The following is a 12340-nucleotide window of genomic DNA, read 5'->3' on the forward strand; positions in this document are numbered from 1 at the left end:
GATTTGTTGAGCGCGCCCTACCGTTTTTCAAAATATTGAAAAAGGCAGGTCCAATGAAATGGACTCCGGAAGCGGAGGCTGCGCTGCAGGACTTGAAGAGATACATGTCCTCCACTCCAACACTTGTCGCACCTAAGCCACAAGAGAAGTGCTGCTATATTTAGCGGCAACCAATCAAGTGATTAGTGCTGCGTTAGTGGCAGAGAGGGAGGCGGATGATGAGCCAGCAACCACGGCAGATGCATCCAGCGACAAGCAGGGGGCTTCGCCGACAAGCTCTGGTCCCGACAAAGATGGATCTGCGCAGGCAAGTGAAGGGATGCAGAAGAGAATGGTGCAGCGCCCAGTTTACTTTGTCAGTTCCCTTCTGCAGGGGGCTAGATCAAGGTACTCTGGTGTGCAGAAATTGCCTTTCGGCCTCCTCATGGCCTCGAGAAAGCTGCGCCATTACTTCCAAGCACATGAGATCACAGTTGTCACTCGTTTTCCGCTGAAAAGGATACTGCAAAATCCAGAAGCAACAGGCAGAATTGTCGAGTGGGCACTGGAACTGTCAAGCTTTGGCCTCAAGTTTGAAAGCACTTCAACTATCCAAAGCAGAGCACTGGCAGAGTTCATAGCAGAGTGGACGCTAACGCAAGATGAAGAAGTTCCAGAAACGAGCAACTCCTGGAACATTGAGCATCTTCGTAAGTTTTACCCGTAGGGTGCGGTTGCCGGAACCTGTTCCGGCAACCACCTTTTGTACAAGTCTTGCCGCTGTTGCATGTAATCCTTCGTACAAAGCCGGGCACAGACCCCGTGCATAAATAAAGCTCATGTGCTTCGCACATCTTGTCAATTTCATGCTTTCTGCTTTTTCGCATGTATTATCTGACACTTTGTGCAGCACCAACCCCTGGTAAGCAATAATGAGCCGTAAGGCTCCATATCTTTATTTTCTCTTCTTTCTCTTTCTCAAAGGAAGGAAGGTTCCCTCGCCCACAAGTTTGCCGGGGGGAAGGAGAAGATAATGGTGTGGACCAGGCGTCGTTCAAGGAAATTTCGCCTTACCGGGAAGCAAACGACAGAAAAGCTAAGTTGCCAAAGTTTGAGCAATCAGTTTTTAAATTTTTAAGTTATCTTCCTTGAACGACCGTGCTTTGTACGGAAAACATGTGCACGGAGGAACCAACTCGTAGCTAGTTGCGCCCTTACTTTGTTTCGAGTCCGCTCAACAACTTAAGTGAGTGGCGGCTAGTTGCGACAAGGTTTCTTGTTGGTAGCGGCACCGCCAGCAGGCTGCTGACGTTCCGCACTCAGCATTCGCGGCTAAGGTGCCTGCGCCGACAAGTTCCCTAAAAGCGTAGGGCAAAAACATACAAAGGAAGGAATCAAGTAAAGGAAATAACACAGCAATCGATATCCAAAATAGAGTTATATTACAAAATAGCTTGTCGCAGCTCTAACAGAGTGTTCTCATGACATGACCAGCGGCGACAAGGGAAAGAGAAAACGGGCGGCCTAATCTACGCGATCGCCCTCGACCCTCTTGATCCCGCTCACCTTGTCCACAATGGGTGCGACAAGGGCCTTGAGCGCTTCCATATCAGCATCCGGCGGCAAGGACCTGAGGACGTTGGTTAGGTTGAGGCCTGGGTTGCGGAAGGCCACCTTCACCAGCACCTTCTGAAGAGCTCCCGCGTAGATCTTGCGCGACTCGTCGGCCAACTGCTTTGGGATCCTCTCTCGGAGTTGCTTGAGCGCCGTCGCCATGCCTTTGAAGAACAAGCTGAGTTTGGCGCTGGGTTGGAGGCGCTCGTCGGAGGAATACCCGAGATCCTCCATTCCCAGCTGCGCCAGCTCCCCGTCGATTGTGGCGGCAACATCCACAAGACCCTCCATCCAGTGCTCCACGTTCTCCCTGAAGGTGTTCTTGGCGGCATCGGCACTCGCCAGCAGCGCCTCGTCGGCCTTGACCTTCTCCGCCAAGGCCACCTCCCGCTCCCTGGCGCCGTCCAGCGTCTGGGTCAAGGTGGCCAGCTTCTGCTCAAGGTCAGCGTTGGAGTCCTTGGCGGCGCTTAGCTCTTTGCTCCTCTCGGCAAGGAGACCCTGCAGCTCGCCGTGGGCGGCGGCATCCTTCTTGCGCTCAAGCTTGAGCGCGGCAAGCTCCTCGCCGCTCGCCTTGAGATCGGCCTCCAGCTGCGCCACCTTCGTCTCCAGCTCCTTCTTGGCGGCCTCGGCAGCTGCGGCAGCATCCGTTGCTTCCTTCAGAGCCCCGCCAACTGTTTGCTCCCGCGCGGCAAGCTCTTCCTCGTAGCTGTCAAGGTTAACCTTGCGCTGCGCCAGCTCGCCTTCCTGCGCAAAAAGCTTCTCAGCAGCCAGCCGTTGTTGATCTTCAACTTCGGCCTTCTCGAGGAGGAAGGCTTTCCGCGCCTCGGAGAGTTGCTCCCGCTCCTCCGCCAAGGACCGGAGAGCTTCCTGTCTCAGACCCCGGAGCTCCTCCGCACGCTTCTCGATATCCACTCCCGCCTTCGCGACAAGCACTTCGCGGGATTCTAGCTTGGCTTGTCGGGCGCGCTAGAGCGCCAGCAGCTTCCGCAGCAACCGCTCCTCCTCAGGCTCACCGCTGCTGCTGCTTGGCGCGTCGACCAACGTCATCCCAGCGGAGGCAAGCACTTCTCCGTCCAAGACTTCTCCTTCGACCGGCGTCCTGGAGCTTGACGCCCAGGGGAGCTTGATGAAAATGCCATCACCGGCCTTCAGATAGGCGCCGGGCTGGGGCTCTTCGGAGCCTAGCGCTGCAGCAGCGGTTGAGGGATCGGCGGTCGGTGCAGCGCCTGGCGCTCCTGCGGCCTCAGGGCCGTCAGTGCGATCGACGGATCCCTCGCCAGCTTCTGCAGCGACAGCCTTGGCGGCCTCCTCTCCGGCGGGCTCATCAGCGCCGGCTCCTTCTTTGGTGGCCATGGCGTCGTCGGCGCTGCCACGCGTGTTCGCCTCGCCGGCGACCTTAGTTTCCATTGGCTCCGTGGCAGAAGGATCTGACGACCGGAAGAGGGAGAAAAGTCAACCAAATATTCAGAAAGAAAAATCAGAAGAAGAAGAACACAAGGGAAGTTTTCAGGCAAGAAGGTTACCTGTATTTGGATCTGCAGTCGTGGTCTCAACCACCGAAGGGTCGCTGGTGCCGCCCCTTGCCGGAGAACTGTCCCTTGCCGGAGAGTTCTCCCTTGCCAGAGAACGCTCCCTTGCCGGGAATCCTCCCTTGGCGGTGTGGTCGAAGCAGATGGCACTTCGGGAGCGGTTCCCGGACACTCCTAGTGAGGCTGCTCTGCTCCTACACAACCCAACAATCAAGATATCAGCAAAGAAAAAGCACCCATGCGCGCCTAACAGAAGGAAGTAAACCATATACTTACGCTGGGGCTGCGCTGGGGGCTGCTTAGAGGAGTAGTTGCCGAGTCCGGCAAGGTGGTCTCGGGCATGTCCCCCATTGGCGGAATGGGTTCATCCTCGATGACAATCACCGGGGCCTTGGCTCTCTTCGCCGCTCTTCGAGCCAGCGTCCTGAAAGGGAATAAGTTCAGAGTGAAGCAAATCAGATACAAGACAAAGCAACAAAATTGAAGGACTACAAGTACAGCAGAGAAATCTTACTCTTCTTCCTCCTCGTCGGAGCTGAGCGCGGAGAGATCGAAGTTCGGCTCGCCTCTGGCGTGAAGAGGCGAAGGAGTAGGTTCCCTTGTCCGCTTGGCGGGGGCAGTGGTGGTGGTACGAGAGGACCCCGCTCTAGTTGCTGCGGCGGCGTGAGGCGCTCCCGCGGCAACAGTGCTTGCCGCGGTAGAGCGCGTCGCACGGCGCTGCGGCTGTTGACCCGTCTACCGCCCCGCTACATCCCCGGCCCTGCGGAGACGCCTTCTTGGTGGAGCTTGTGGCTCCGCTTGCGGCGAGCTGGCTGAAGGTGGAGAAGAGGTGGAGCCGATCTTCAAAGAGTCGCTCGCGCCCTCGGCAGGCTCGCTCGACTCTGTTTCAGGCCAGACTAGCTCTTCCTCACCGGCAAGCTCCTCTCGCTCGGCAAGGCTTGCCGCCTTTGCTGCCTCTGCCTCCTCCACGGTGAATCCGAATTGGCCTGTGGCAACGGCTGTTGTCGCCTCTTCCAGCCTGGTGGCGATGCGCTGCATCTCGTCGTCGGTGGTGTCACGGGTGAGGCTCTTCTGCTCATCAGGGCGAACTGCCTCTTCCACCAGGCCGTCGAAGAACTCCTGCACGACGTCGTCGGCAGGCTCTTGCCACATGGGGGCGATTCCATGCGAATCGCACAGCGGCATCATTGCACAGATGCAGTCAAGCGATGAGTTGTTGCACAGCGGGACGATGTTCCTCGGCAACCTAAACACGTCGGGATGTTCAGGATCATGCTTGAACAGCTCCAGAAGCATCGCATCCAATTCCAAGACAGTGAAGTTGAAGTTGAGGCCCGGGCGCAGCCTCATGATATCCGCCGCGTTCTGGAACTCCCAGGTGGGTCTCCCCCTCTCCTGCAGGGGGGCGATGCAGCGGCAAAGGAAATCTGCGCCAACAGCGCCTACAGTGAGTCCGGCAAGCCTAAGGCGTAGGATCCTGGTGACAGCAATCTTCAGCCTCGCGTCTTCCGGGGCCACGCTGCTCCAATCGTTGCCGCGCACTACTAGAGTTTGGCGCTGGGCGGTAAACGGCTGCGGGTTCTCCTCGACGATCCAGCACCAATCTGCTCTCCACTCGTCCCACTTGCTACGGAGCTCGCCCTCCAGATAAGCGTCCTTCTTGCCAAGTCTTGAGATCCAGGCGATTCCGCCGGATAGGGGCTCTCCTCTCTCGACTCGGGGTATGAAGAAGTGGCGGCAAAGGGCTACGTTTGGATGGACTCCGACAAAGTTTTCGCAGAGATGTGCGAAAACAGCCATGGTCAGAACAGCGTTGGGGGTGAAATCAAGGAGGTGGAGCCCGTAGGTTTTCATGATATCACAGAAGAATTCAGAGAAAGGCGGGCAGAGCCCGCAGTAGAAGAACAGAGCGAAGAAAGGGTACCCAGTTGGAGCTAGCTCCGAGGCGGCAGCTGAGAGTACCTCGTGCGTGGATGCACTCGCGTCTGCGTCGACAAAAAAAGGTAGTAGTACTCCCTCAGCTCCTTCGCGGCGAGCTGGGGGGGGGGGGGAGATTGCCCGCTCCTTCCGCAGCGCTGCAAGCCGCTGTGCCTCGGCCGACTTCACGCCCTTCCCCTTGTCGTCTTTAGGAGCCATGGCGGAGGTGGAGGGAGAGGTCGATGGCGTTGGTGGTGCTGGTGGCGATGGGGGGCGGAGCGCTGCTCTCTCTCAGAAGGGGGGAGCGGTGGAGATTTTGGAGTAGTAACCGGCGAGATAGGCGACTGCCCCTGTTTCCTCCGCTTATAAAGAGGGAGGGGGCGAACGTTACGCCTTTCCGAATAAAGAAACCACCATCGCTCCACACCCGCGCTCCGCACCCGCGCTCCAGCACATCCACCGATGTGTCGGCCTGGGGCCCTTCCAAGCGCGCGTGGCGAGTGGCTGTGCAGCCAGCGGTGCACGGTGGCAAGCGGCGCTGACAAGATAGCCATCGTGGCGAGCGGTGGCGCCCCCTGACGGTCTCTGTTTGCACTGTTTGGGCGACACAGACGGCCATTTAATGCCTTTGTCCCCTGCCGTCAGAGTTAGGTATGATACACTGTATCTACAGTATAGGTAGTTGTACCTACCGCATCTCTTTTTCCATTTTTGCCCTTTGTCTGCGTTGCCACCTATCGGTGACCCCTTGAGCGTATAAAAGGAGGCCCATGCGCAACGTAGAAAAGGTTCGACTGGTTCGAAGCTAGAAACACTCTCACGCTCGGTCTGGTAGCTCACAACGCTCCTGAGCAAGAACTCAATATACACATACATGCAGCAGTAGGAGTATTATCTCTCCGGAGAGCTCCGAAGCTGGGTAAACTGCTCGTGTGCTTCGCCTTGATCTGCTCTTCATGCGATCTCCGCCCCCCGCCGAACCGAAAGGGGCTCGGTCCGCCGTCCCATAGGTATTCGTGGATCAGTTTCCCCGACACAATGTCAACTACATGTTCATGCGAAAAGCAATATGACAATGATGGAGCGTGTCATAATAAAGGGAACGGTGGAAAGTTGCATGGCAATATATCTCGGAATGGCCATGGAAATGCCATGATAGGTAGATATGGTGGCTGTTTTGAGGAAGGTATATGGTAGGTGTATGATACCGGCGAAAAGTGTGCGGTATTAGAGAGCCTAGCAAAGGTGGAAAGATGGGAGTGCATATAATCCATGGACTCAACATTAATCATAAGAACTCATGCACTTGTTGCAAAAATTTAGAAGTCATCAAAAACCAAAGCACTACGCGCATGCTCCTAGGGGGATAGATTGGTAGGCAAAGACCATCGCTCGTCCCCGACCGCCACTCATAAGGAAGACAATCAATAAGTAAAATTGTGCTCCAACTTCATCCCAAAGCGGTTCACCATACGTGCATGCTATGGGAATCACAAACTTCAACACAAGCATTTTTTAAATTCATAATCACCCAACTAGCATTACTTTAATATTATCACCTCCATATCTCAAAACAATTATCAAGCATCAAACTTATCTTAGTATTCAACGCACTCAAAAGAAAGTTTCACATATCTTGAACACCAAGTATATTAACATTAAGCAAATTACCATGCTATTAACGACTCTCAAAATAATCTAAGTGAAGCATGAGAGATCAAATAGTTTCTTTCAAACAAATCTACCATCGTGCTCTAAAAGATCTAAGTGAAGTACTAGAGCAAAATTATCAAGCTCAAAAGATATAAGTGAAGCACTATGAGCAAAAACTATCAAGCTCAAAAGATATAAGTGAAGTACTATGAGCAAAATCTATCAAGCTCAAAAGATATAAGTGAAGCACATAGAGTATTCTAACAAATTCCAATTCATGTATGGCTCTCTCAAAACATGTCTACATCAAGGATGATTGTGGTAGACTAACAAGCAAAGACACAAATAATACAAGACTCTCCAAGCAAAACACATATCATGTTGGTGAATAAAAATATAGCTCCAAGTAAATTACCGATGGAAGTGGACGAAAGAGGAGATGCCTTCCAGGGCATCCCCAAGCTTTGACTTTTTGGTGTCCTTGGATTATCTTGGGGGTGCCATGGGCATCCCCAAGCTTAGGCTCTTTCCACTCCTTGTTCCATAATCCATCAAAAGAATTCACCCAAAACTTGAAAACTTCACAATACAAAACTCAACAGAAATCTCGTGAGCTCCGTTAGAGAAAGAAAACAAAAGACTACTTCAAGGTACTGTAATGAACTCATTCTTTATTTATATTGGTGTTAAACCTACTGTATTCCAACTTCTCTATGGTTTATAAACTAATTTACAAGCCATAGATTCATCAAAATAAGCACACCACACACGAAAAAACAGAATCTGTCAAAAACAGAACAGTCTGTAGCAATCTGTAACTAAAGCAAACTTCTGGAACTCTAAAAATTCAAGAAAAATAGGAAGTCCTGTACAATTTGTTTATTGATCAGCATCAAAAACAATCAATGCAAAAGCACGTTCCTGTGATTTATCATAACTAAATTCGTGCGCGCAAAGTTTCTGTTTTTCAGCAGAATCAAATCAACTATCACCGTAGGTTATCCTATAGGTCCTACTTGGCACGAACACTAATGAAAACATAAAACCATATCCAAACAGAAGGTAGATGGATTATTTATTCCTAAACAGAAGAAAAAACAAAAAACACAAAATAAAATTGGGTTGCCTCCCAACAAGCGCTATCGTTTAACGCCCCTAGCTAGGCATAAAATCAAGGATAGCTCTAGGTATTGCCATCTTTGGTAGGCAATCCATAAGTGTCTCTCATGATAGATTCATATGGTAATTTTATTTTCTTTCTAGGGAAGTGTTCCATACCCTTCTTTAAGGAAAATTGGAATCTAATATTCCCTTACTTCATATCAATAATTGCACCAATCGTTCTAAGGAAGGGTCTACCAAGAATAATAGGACATGAAGGATTGCAATCTATATCAAGAACGATAAAATCTACGGGCACATAATTCCTATTTGCAACAATAAGAACATCATTAATTCTTCCCATAGGCTTTTTAATAGTGGAATCCGCAAGATGCAAGTTTGGAGAGCAATCATCAAAATCACGGAAATCTAGCAAATCACATAAAGTTTTGGGAATGGTAGAGACACTAGCACCCAAATCACACAAAGTATGTAACTCAAAATCTTTAATTTTAATTTTAATAGTAGGTTCCCACTCATCATAGAGTTTTGTAGGGATAGAAACTTTCAACTCAAGTTTTTCTTCATAAGATTGCATCAAGGCATCAACAATGTGTTCAGTAAAGGCCTTATTTTGACTATAAGAATGAGGAGAATCTAGCACGGATTGCAACAAGGAAATACAACCAATCAAAGAGAAATTTTCATAATTAAATTCCTTGAGATCCAAAATAGTGGGTTTAGCAACATCACGGTTTTTATTAACTTCAATCCCACTTTCATCAATTTCATCATCAAGATCTAGAAACTCCGAATTATTAGATCACCTTCTAGGTAAAGGAAGATAATCTTCAGATTCATCAAGATTCATATTGCAAAACAAAGATTTAATGGGGGACACATCAATAACTTTTAGATATTCATCTTGATTTTCATAGGAATTCGGTTTAGCGGCCATCTTATTGACTAAGGTGGCTTGCATATCCGAAATTTCAGCAGTCATGTTTTCAAGACGAGCAATTTGGGCCCTTATACCATCAAATTCTTTAGACATATCATCGAGTTCTTTATTCATAAAGATGATAAAACTTTTTTGTTCCTTAAGTTCATTTCTAAAGAAATTATTGTGCTCAAATTGCAAAACCATAAACTTTCTAACATTGCTTTCGATCTCCTCTAGCCTTTTAAGGTGAGGGTCACCAAATCTAGGTAGAGCCATCGCAACAAATAATCCAACACACAAGCAAACAGAAAGGCAACGGGGAAAAAGGCAAACGGGAAAGAGAGGAGGAGATTAGGAAAGAGAGGGCAAATAAAACGGCAAGGGTGAAGTGGGGGAGAGGAAAACGAGAGGCAAATGGCAAATAATGTAATGCGAGAGATAGGGATTGCGATGGGTACTTGGTATGGTTGACTTGCTTGCGTGAGCCTCCCCGGCAACGGCGCCAGAAATTCTTCTTGCTACCTCTTGAGCACTGTGTTGGATTTCCCCGAAGAGGAGAGGATGATGCAGTAAAGTAGCGTAAGTATTTCCCTCAGTTTTTGAGAACCAAGGTATCAATCCAGTAGGAGACCACGCACAAGTCCCTCGTACCTACACAAAATGATAGCAACTCGCAACCAATGCTTAGGGGTTGTCAATCCCTTCACGGTCACTTACGAGAGTGAGATCTGATAGAGATAATATTTTTGGTATTTTTGATAGATAGATGCAAAGTAAAAAAGTAAAGGCAAAGTAAAAACAAAGCAAGTAAATAAAGTGATATAGATTGATATGATGAGAATAGACCCGGGGCCATAGATTTCACTAGTGGCTTCTCTCAAGAGCATAAGTATTCTACGGTGGGTGAACAAATTACTTTGAGCAATTGACAGAATTGAGCATAGTTATGAGTATATCTAGGCAATGATCATGTATATAGGCATCACGTCCAAAACAATTAGATCAAAACAATTATGCATCTAATACTATTACTCCACTCATCGACCACTATCTAGCATGCATCTAGAGTATTAAGTAATAATAGAGTAACGCCGTAAGCAAGATGACATGATGTAGAGGGATAAATTCATGCAATATGATAAAAAACCCATCTTGTTATCCTCGATGGCAATAATACAATATGTGCCTTGCAACTCTTTCTGTCACTGAGTAAGGACACCGCAAGATTGAACCCAAAGCTAAGCACTTCTCCCATTGCAAGAACTACCAATCTAGTTGGCCAAACCAAAAAGATAATTCGAGGATACTTGCAAAGATAACTCAATCATACATAAAAGAATTTAGAGAAGAATCAAATATTTTCCATAGATAATACTGGATCATAAACCCACAATTCATCGGTCTCAACAAACACACCGCAAAAAGTAAATTACATAGAATAGATCTCCACGAGAGAGGAGGAGAACATTGTATTGAGATCCAAAAAGAGAGAAGAAGCTATCTAGCTACTAGCTATGGACCCGAAGGTCTGAAGTAAACTACTCACACTTCATCGGAGGGGCTATGGTGATGATGTAGAAGCCCTCCGTGGTGGATGCCCCCTCCGGCGGAGCTCTAGAACAGGCCCCAAGATGGGATCTCATGGATACAGAAGGTTGCGGCGGGGGAATTAGGTTTTTGGATCATGTTCTGATCGTTCGGGGATATGTAGGTATATATAGGAGGAAGGAGTACGTCGGTGGAGCTCCGAGGGGCCCACGAGGTAAGGGGCGCGCCCAAGGGGGCACGCCCTCCACCCTCGTGACCTCCTCGGGCACTGCTTGGAGTAGGGTCCAAGTCTCCTGGGTCACGTTCGGTTGGAAAATCACGATCCCGAAGGTTTCATTCCGATTGGACTCCGTTTGATATTCTGTTTCTTTGAAATACTGAAAAAGGCAAAAAACAGCAATTCTGGGTTGGGCCTCCAGTTAATAGGTTAGTCCTAAAAGTAATATAAAAGTGGAAAATAAAGCCCAATATAGTCCAAAATAGTAGATAAAGTAGCATCGAGCAATAAAAAATTATAGATACGTTGGAGACATATCAGAGGTCGCCTCCGCTCTGACCGAGCATTAGGAGTAGATAAACTGACGCTCTAGGGCGACGCTGACCGTTTCACACGGGAAGCGCGCGCAGGCAAGGGAGTATAGGTTTTGAACCGTTTCAGGTGTAGTACTGCTAGTTTGCAAAACTACTCAATTATTGCACTCAGTTTCCTAAGAAATTGTGGTGAAAAACGTTACTCCACAGCCCGCTTCCCTTCTCCTTCCTCTTCCACCGCCCACGCACGTCCGCGGGAAGCGACTGGTCAACCCTTATATAGGAGTGCTAGCACAAAAAGATGCATGCATGACCACTAAAATTTCCATATTAAAGCACCGCTCTGGCGGGAGTATAGCGTATGTTGTTACCTTCGGCCGGCCCATGGCTACCGGGCTACGGCGACCAGAGAAGAGGCGGCGGGAGGGGAATGAATGCGGCTACTGTTTGGGTTTGCCTTCCGGCTTAAATAAATGCGCAGCATCACGTGTACCCGCGGGTGCACAAATTGTAACATACTCGTGTCTGCTTAAGTGGGCGTCACGTAACTGGTGTGTGTGTGTGAGAGAGAGATTATGATAGACAGAGTGCGCGTGTGCGACTCTACTCTTTGGACATGTACTCAACCTTTTGCGTCGGGATATAAGTATAATGGTATTTACATTAGCTAGTGATTTACGTGGCCATGTTAACGTGGTTGTGTCAAAAAAATGTCACTTCTTGCTCGTGATTTGCATTATATAATTACAAGCAAGATTCTCGTGCATTGCAGGGAACATCAATATACATTTTTTTACAAAACACCTGTTGTGATTGACCCATGCAGGAGTAATCCCATGTGTAAAAACTAATGATATCTCGAGAATTTTATCGGAAAACTGGTATCTCGAGAATGTCATCGAAAAAAATGAAAGATGAGAGATAAGGCGAGGAGGAGTGGAGCGTGGTGTTGACTGGTGGTCGGAATGGGCGGAGGCATGGGGATGGACAGCGCCGGCAGGCGGCCGCGGCCACCATGCATGCTAGATTGTTCCAGAGACTTATTCCTTTTTTAATTGCCGAGCAATGATGTTGCGGGAGATAATGATGTGGAGAGAGGTGCGGGTATCTTTTGTAAAATTATCATAGTTTGCTTCTATCCATCAGATATAGATCATACGGTCTGTATTACAAGATGGCAGGCACACCATCATCGTCAACTCGTTTTTTATGAGGGTACATATGATAAGTTTGCTGACTACTAAAGTAAAGTGGAATTTGTCCATGTTATGCAAGTAAATAAAGGTGACTGTTTATCATACGGGGTAAGGTTGGATGAAGGGTGGTAGGAAGAAATTCTCCGCCTAGGGCATGTGTGTGTGAGATAGAGTCTTAGTGTGTGTGGGGGTGTATGTGTGTGTGTGTGTTTGTGTGTGTTTGTGTGTGTGAGAGAGAGAGAGAGAGTGGAGAGAGAGATGGAGTCTTAGTTTGTGTGTGTGTGTGTGTGTGAGAGAGAGAGAGAGAGATGGAGTCTAAGTGTGTGTGG

The sequence above is a fragment of the Triticum dicoccoides genome, chromosome 6B (genome assembly GCF_002162155.2).
Source record: "Triticum dicoccoides isolate Atlit2015 ecotype Zavitan chromosome 6B, WEW_v2.0, whole genome shotgun sequence".
Lineage (NCBI taxonomy): Eukaryota > Viridiplantae > Streptophyta > Magnoliopsida > Poales > Poaceae > Triticum > Triticum dicoccoides.